The following is an 8167-nucleotide window of genomic DNA, read 5'->3' as shown; positions in this document are numbered from 1 at the left end:
CACCAGTGCCAGAAGTTTCCTTTGCTCCCTGGGAAGAATGTCTGCCTTCATGGAGAGTATTTGTTTTATAAGAAGAAGAAAGGGGGGGGGGATGTCACTGTCTGCTTCAGGTGGTGGATGCTTGAAGCTGCGAGTAGAGAACACAAAAGACCCAGGGAAGGTTGAGCCTGAGCCTACCTTCTGCAAGAGTGAACTGTGGGCAGGACAGGAATTGGGTAATCACAGACACACTTTCCTGACACTCGGGTGACTACCAGTTGGTGGTCATCAGCCAGCCAGCCTCTGCTGGTGACTCTGGACAGTGAGAGACCTGAGAAAGGAGCTGGATCCAGCAGCAAGCAGTTGTGCGGTATTAGCTGGACAGCAACCGGCAGGTATTGGCTGGTCCTGGAGTCCCTCACTGGGTAGAGGCTGTTCTGCTGTCTCCTGTTCCCAGATCTGCAGTGATCTTTTACAGGTGTGTGGGGGGGGGGGGGGGAGTGGTACTCTACCATCACATGTGGGTGGTGGAGACTGTAGTTGGAGCATTCTTCCAAGTTACAGGAGACCCCCGAATTCTACTTTGCACCAGCACTTCTGAGGCGGGGTGCCATGTCCCCCACAGCTTTGAGAGAGGCCGCTGTGTGGAATCTCATTATTCTGCAGTGCATTCCATTAGAGAAGAGAGCACAGGGCATGCGTGTTCTTCATTAACTCATGGCTGAGGCTAATAGCATTGCAAGCCCCCATTCCCACGGTGCACTGCAGGGTGTTGGTCAGTTACAGGGCATGCTCCTGCCATAGGCAACGGGGCTCTGCAGACCTTCTGGGTCCTCCTTTTGAGCTACATGAAGAGACCTGAAGGTTGAAACTTGAGATAATAGTCCCGGGGGACATCAAGTCTACCTCAGACATGCTCAGGACACCCTGGGAACAGGCAAGGCTGGGGGAAGGTTAATGCATAGCAGAACTGGAAAGAGAAAGAAGCCAGTCACAACGGGGGCAGTGTGTTAGGGAAAGAGAGGCCTGGAGACCAAGAGTTTCTCCATCAGGAAAATTGATGAAGCAAGCTCTCCGGCCAAGGACATTATTTTTGTCTAGGGGCGACGATTGTTGTTTTGGGTTTGGGGTTTTTAAATTGCTGCTCTGAGAGGTGTCTTAGTTAGAGTTACTATCTGCTGTGAGGAGTCACTATGACCAAAAGCAGCCTGGGGGAGGGGCAAAGATTTATTTGGCTTACACTTCCACATCACTGCTCATCAGCCCAAGAAGTTGGGACAGGAATTCGGGGCAGGGAGCCGGAGGCAGGAGCAGAGGCCATGGAGAGGTGCTGCTGATTGACTGATATGCTCACTCAGCCTGCTTTCTTCTAGAACCCAGAGCTGGGACCACCCACAATGCACTGGGCCTTCCCCCATCAATCACTCATTAAGGAAACGTCCTACGGGCTTGTCTACAGCCCTATCTTATTGTCTTATTGGAACACTTTCTTTCTTTCTTCCTTCCTTCCTTCCTTCCTTCCTTCCTTCCTTCCTTCCTTCCTTCCTTTCTTTCTTTCTTTCTTTCTTTCTTTCTTTCTTTCTTTCTTTCTTTCTTTCTTTCTTTCTTTCTTTCTTTCTTTTCCAAGACAGGGTTTCTCTGTGTAGCCCTGGCTGTCCTGGAACTCACTTTGTAGACCAGGCTGACCTCAAACTCAGAAATCCGCCTGCCTCTTCCTCCCAAGTGCTGGGATTAAAGGCGTGAGCCACCACCACCCAGCTGGGAACATTTTCTTAACTGAGGTTCCTTCCTCTTTTCTGTGTCAACTTGACACCAAACTATGCAGCCCAGTTGTTGTTGTTGTTGCTGCTGCTGCTATGTTTGTTCTTTGTTTCTGAGGCTGGGCCTCATACCTCCGGTTGACTTTCAACTGCTTATACACACCTTTTCATCACCCTCCCCCCACCCTGCCCTGCCTGCCACCTCAAGTGCTGGGGTTTAATGTGGTGTGAGAGATTGTACCCAGGGGTTCATGTGTGCCAAGAAGCACTCTATTAACTGAGTCATAGCCCTCTCTTTCCCTCCCCCACCCCACTATTCTGATTGTTTACTGATCGCATAGATCCCATCCCTCATCGTCACATTCAGAGTTCCCGTTGTCTGTGCTTGTTTCAGAACTGGGAACATAGTGACCAGCCGCCAGCCCTGACCTTGGCCGGTGGCCCCTTCCCCCACCCGGGGATGGTGGGCCCAGCCTCTTTTCACTCCTACCTCGGTCTTTCCCATTGAAGGGTCTCTGGATACCAAGGAGACACTCCTCCTCGTACCTCCCCCCACCGGGGCCGATCCAGGATCATCTATTATAAGGCCAGCGAATATTATGTTAACTTTGGGGCACATAAGCAACAAGTTGATCTCAGAGATTCTGTGGCAGAAATTTTTAGAACGGGTCACCAATCTCTCCACGGTGGCTTCCTTAGAACCCACACTGTCACCGAGTCTTGAAGGGTGGTCAGCAGCTCTCTAGGCTAGGGTGTCATCAGAGTGTTAAGGCTTATCAGAAACAGATCCCTTCAGCATCCCCTTGGAAGGGCAGGGAGGGCTGCTGCGAGCGGGACTGGAAATGAGACTTCCTTTTGGAAGGAAGAGGAGACCCAGCAGGGCTCAACCTGAAAAGCAATAACCAACCATCTCCCACCATGCCCTGCAGTCAGGGCAGCACCAGCCAGAGGCCCGGCCCCAGGAAGGCTTTGGGGAGCAGGCTGCAGGAGCAGAGAGAACTCATGGCTCTCTTTGGGAGCAAGAGAGGATTCAGGGGGAAGCCTGCCAGATGTGGAACTGATGTAGACCTCGCACATAATAAAGCCGGCAGGCCGGCCCAAAGGCACGCACTGTACTCTCAAGCCATCTTAAATTTTGCCAAAACCCCGGGGTTTATGCCAGAAAGAAGACCTCGAGTTGGAGTTGGAGGTGGGGTGGGGTGAGGGCAGTGGGTATTGTTGTTTCATAACAAGCTAAGCTAATTTATTTGTTTTGACTTGCGCCTTTTAAACAGGGTTTCATCATTTAATGTGTTTTCCATCTTATCCTGTTACACGGGCAGGAACCCTTGTGTTTGTTTACTCGTGGGAGGCTTCCCATTCCCAAAGTCCCATTTAGTCAGCCGGGCAGGGAGATGGTATTTTGATAGCCTGTGCTTGCCGGTGCCTTGCTGCCGTCTCCATTTTCACTCCCCTTGGTGAGTTGAACCACAGCCACCACATTTGTGGTACTTCTGCTCCAGTGTGAATTCCAGGCAGGAGCATGGGCAGACCTTGTCGCTGCCGCTGAGTCCTGCCTCTCCCCAACCCCCCTGCCTCTTGGCTGTCCTTGATCTCTAGGTAGAGACCCTCTGCCCTAAAGAGAAAACCAGACTGGCTTTGTTCTCCTGCTGGACGCCCCAGTGAGATGCTAAACAGAGACTCGAGAGAGTGAATGAACTTGGCTAGGGAGATCTATCCTTGTCCAAGCCACCATCTTGGTATGGTCATGCCTTACCGAACAGAAAGCAAGCCTAGGAGAAGCCCCTGGTAAAACTCCAAGTGATGCCTGTGTGATTCCAGGAGGACTGCGGGGACTTTTGGACTTGTTTCATCTTGAGTTCCCTAAGCACAACGAGCCTGTCATCCAAACAAAAAGTTTAACTTCTTTTTTTTTTTAAGGTGTATACAGTTTTACGCTCTATGAGTATGGCATTTTGCCTGTCTGAACACCATTGAGGCCAAAGGAGGGGCTTGGATCCCCGAACTAGAACCACAGAGCTAGCTACCATGTGACACTGGGAAAGACCCAGGCCCTCTGCAAGAGCAGTCAGTGCTCCCAGTTCCCGAGTCTCCTCTCCAGCCCGTAGATGTGTAACGTTCAACCAGCTGAAAACTGCTCCATTTTCTAATGGAGGCTTAAGAAAGAATAAAAACAAAAGTTAAAGAGAAAATAATGGCTCGGAACAGCTGAAGTAAATCTGATTGTAGCAGCAATTACAAGGCATGTAAATTGGTTGAATCAATTAAAAGAAAGCCTTTCGTTTTAGATTAAAAAAAAAAAAGAGGACATGAGTAATAAATTGTTTCAGGAGATGGGCTTAAAATAAAGGGATGAAAAATGCAGACATGTACAGTCAAAATAAGTTTTAGGTAGCGATTGCTTGTGGGGCTATTGTTTTATTTTTCAAAGTATAATTACATTTTTCCACGCTTCCCTTTCTTCCCTCCAACCTCCCCCGTACCCCATAATTCCTACCCCTCTCAAAGTCATGACCTCTTTTTTAGTTGTTATTGTTTTACACACACACACACACAGAGAAACAAAGAGACACATAGACACACACACATACACACAGAGAGAGACAGAGAGAAGACAGAGAGACAGATATACAGACACTCAAAGACACACACATATAGAGACACACAGACACACATATGCACAGAGAGATAGAGACAGACACACACAGAGACACAAAGAGACACACACATAGACACATATACAGAGAGACAGATAGACAGACAGACAGACACAAAGGCACACAGACCCAAAGAAACACACACAGAGACACACACACATACACACAGAGAGGCACATACAGAGACACACATACACACACAGAGAGACAGACACACACATATACACAGACACACACATGCAGAGAGAGAGAGACAGACAGACAGACAGACACAGACACAAAGACACAAAACAGATAGACACACAGACAGACACAGAGAGACACACAGACAGACAGACAGACAGGCAGACACACACACACACACACACACACACACACACACACACACACACACACACACAAACACACACACACCTGCTAAGTCCCTTCAGTGTTGGATAACCAGTTAGGGAGCCCCCTCTAGGGAACCTTGGTCCCAGTATCCCTTAGCTGCCTGCAGTTATTTGTGTAGGGTTGGGGCCCTATGAGATTCTCCCTTCTACAATCGCATGCCTATCCGCAATGTCCTTGTGCAGGTCTGGTTTAGGCAGATATATTGTTGGGGTACCCTGGCGACATTTTTCCATTATTTCTAGGACACACAGTCTCACAGCTGACTTCCCAGTCCTCTGTCTCTTATAAGCTTTCCATTTCTGAGACGTTCCCTGAGCCTTAGGCATAGGAGTTAGATCCACTGAGGCTAGGCTCCCTGGGATCAGTTCCTCGACCCGTTTTAATCAGTCTTTGTCTGATGCAAAGAGAAGTTTCTTTAATGAGGGAGAGAGCTGTACTTGTTGGTGGATATAAGGACAGGTATTTAGAACACAGGAATTGTGCTGGTCTAGTGAAGTGCTTGTAGTAGATCCTCGAGGATCCGTGGTCTCCTTACCCCTTAGTAGTTGGATAGCTTTCTAGTGGCAAGCTCAGCTTACCCCCTGTTGAGTGGGCCTTATGTCCACTTAAGCAGCTGTTGGTTACTGCTAAGATAGGAGTACCACTATTGCCCTTTTTGGTATGTCTTGCTGGTCATTGTACTCTATAGGCTTATCACACTGTCTCGGCAGTTTGCATGGTACTTTCTGATACCGTGAAAGCTTGTCCTAAGAGAGGAGGCTGTCAGGTTTGAGCCAACTCAAGCCATCTAAGTCCCGTGTTCAAAGTGCGTGGTGTCTGTAGCAAAAACGACATCTCCCCAACTTCTGGAAGGCAACCAGGGGAAACAGCAACAGCCCATATTGTTCTTGCTTGGAGTCCCCTGAGCAACAACTTATAAGAGGAGTCCACCTGCTTGGAATTTGGGTTTCGTCAGCTAGTCAGTGACTCTTAGGGGGAGCGTTGTCAACCCAAATATCATACCTTTGTTTAATATGTGTGTGCATATGTGTACATGTGTGTGTATATATTATATGCAATTTTAGGTGGATAAAAACAGCATGATATTCCTTGTGGTTTTTCAAATATCCTTAACGGTACTTGTTCTTCATCTTTCTTTGTCTCGATTGACCTATGTCCTTTCTCCTTCTCGCCCAACTGAAGCCACACTTGCCCGTTTTCCCCATTCCTTCCTTCATATCAATTGTACCCTGCTATTGCTTTCTCCAGACCCTCTCCATTCTCCATGGTCCCTTTGGATGCCCCTGGGCTCTGCAGTTGCTCCAGGTTAGACACGGATGAGAGAGAATAGGCTACACTTGTCTTCCCAGGTCTGAACCCTCTCGCTCCATGGAATCGTTTCTAGCTCCAGTCGCTTATCTGCAAAGGTTATTTCTCTTTTTTTTTTAATTTTTTTATTAGGTATTTTCCTCGTTTACATTTTCAATGCTATCCCAAAGGTCCCCCATACCCACCCCCACAATCCCCTACCCACCCACTCCCCCTTTTTGGCCCTGGCGTTCCCCTGTACTGGCGCATCTAAAGTTGGCAAGTCCAATGGGCCTCTCTTTGCAGTGATGGCCGACTAGGCCATCTTTTGATACATATGCAGCTAGAGTCAAGAGCTCCCGGGTACTGGTTAGTTCATATTGTTGTTCCACCTATAGGGTTGCAGATCCCTTTAGCTCCTTGGGTAATATCTCTAGCTCCTGCATTGGGGGCCGTGTGACCCATCCAATAGCTGACTGTGATCATCCACTTCTGTATTTGCTAGGCCCCGGCATAGTCTCACAAGAGAGAGCTATATCTGGGTCCTTTCAGCAAAATTTTGCTAGTGTGTGCAATGGTGTCAGCGTTTGGAAGCTGATTATGGGATGGATCCCTGCATATGGCAATCACTAGATGGTCCATCTTTTTGTCACAGCTCCAAATTTTGTCTCTGTAACTCCTTCCATGGGTGTTTTGTTCCCATTTCTAGGAAGGGGTAAAGTGTCCACACTTTGGTCTTCCTTCTTCTTGAATTTCATGCGTTTAGCAAGTTGTATCTAAAACCATCCAGTGGAAAAAAGACAGCATTTTCAACAAATGGTGCTGGCACAACTGGTGGTTATCATGTAGAAGAATGCGAATTGATCCATTTCTATCTCCTTGTACTAAGGTCAAATCTAAGTGGATTAAGGAACTCCACATAAATGTTATTTTTCTTTGCAATTGAATAGTATTCCTTTGGTGTCTATGTACCACATTTTTCATTATTCATTTGTCTGTTGAAGGGCATTTAAGTTGTTTTAAAATAACAGTCTTTAGAGGCTGGAGAAATGACTCCGCAGTTAAGAGCACTGACGGCTTTTCCAGAGGTCCCAAGTTCAAGTCTCACAACCACCTGTAATGGGAACTGATGCCCTCTTCTGGTGTGTCTGAAGAGAACAACAGTGTACTCAGATGCATAAAATAAAGAAACAATTTTTTTAAGTCTTTAAAGGTCTCCCAAAATAAACTTTAAAGTTGAAATGAGTTATAAAGGAGACACTTTCTGGTAGTGAATGGTGAGAATCTACATAAAAATCATACTGGAGAGTTAGCCCTGCCCACACACCCGAGGACAGTGGCCTTCTCTACCAGCCTGGATGATGGCCTGTAGAACCAAGAAGAAAATCTGCAGAGGGGCCCGAGGGTGAAAATGAACATGCCCAGCAACACCGCACCCCCAAAGCGAACTATCTTTTCCAAGGAATATGTGTCCTATTCCCACGGCACAGGGAGATGCACCTCCCCCCCAAAAACTGAACACTATTGGGCTGAAATTTTTAGTTGAAATTTAAGGCTACAAGAAGGTAAAACTTATTTTTGTTGCCTATTTTGAGTCTGTGTGTGTGTGTGTGTGTGTATGTGTGTGTGTGTGTATGTGTGTATGTGTGTGTGTATGTGTGTGTATGTGTGTATGTGTGTGTGTATGTGTGTGTATGTGTGTATGAGTGTATGTGTGTGTGTGTATTGTGTATGTGTGTGTGTATGTGTGTATGTGTGTGTGTGTGTATGTGTGTGTGTATGTGTGTGTGTATGTGTGTATGTGTGTGTGTATGTGTGTGTGTATGTGTGTATGTGTGTGTATGTGTGTGTGTATGTGTGTATGTGTGTGTGTATGTGTGTATGTGTGTGTGTATGTGTGTGTATGTGTGTGTGTATGTGTGTGTGTGTGTGTGTGTGTGTGTGTGCACATGCACACATGCGGGCACTCACAGAGGTCTTGGGTTATAATGATAGAATTTTCCTCAGTTGCCCTTGGACTTCATTCAGAGGTTGGGTATGGGTCTCAATGAAATCCAGAGCTCTGGGATATGGGTAGTGTTTTATTTTAAT

General features: G+C 47.2%; 1 long non-coding RNA gene across 5 annotated transcripts in view; it reads left to right on the top strand.

Moving 5' to 3' along the window:
- Positions 1-118: 118 nt before the first annotated feature.
- Positions 119-8167, top strand: part of Gm34667 — a 31235-nt gene continuing 23186 nt past the window's right edge. For 3 of the 5 annotated variants that reach the window (XR_872997.2, XR_872995.2, XR_872999.2), the window contains exon 1: positions 126-457. This is a non-coding gene — a long non-coding RNA (predicted gene, 34667). Of the gene's footprint in view, positions 458-8167 lie in introns of all 5 variants that reach the window. The other 2 variants (XR_872998.2, XR_872996.2) reach the window with 2 other exon arrangements.

The sequence above is a fragment of the Mus musculus genome, chromosome 12 (genome assembly GCF_000001635.26).
Source record: "Mus musculus strain C57BL/6J chromosome 12, GRCm38.p6 C57BL/6J".
Lineage (NCBI taxonomy): Eukaryota > Metazoa > Chordata > Mammalia > Rodentia > Muridae > Mus > Mus musculus.
Note: the sequence above shows the minus strand (reverse complement) of the source record. Positions and strands in the feature narration are given on the sequence as shown.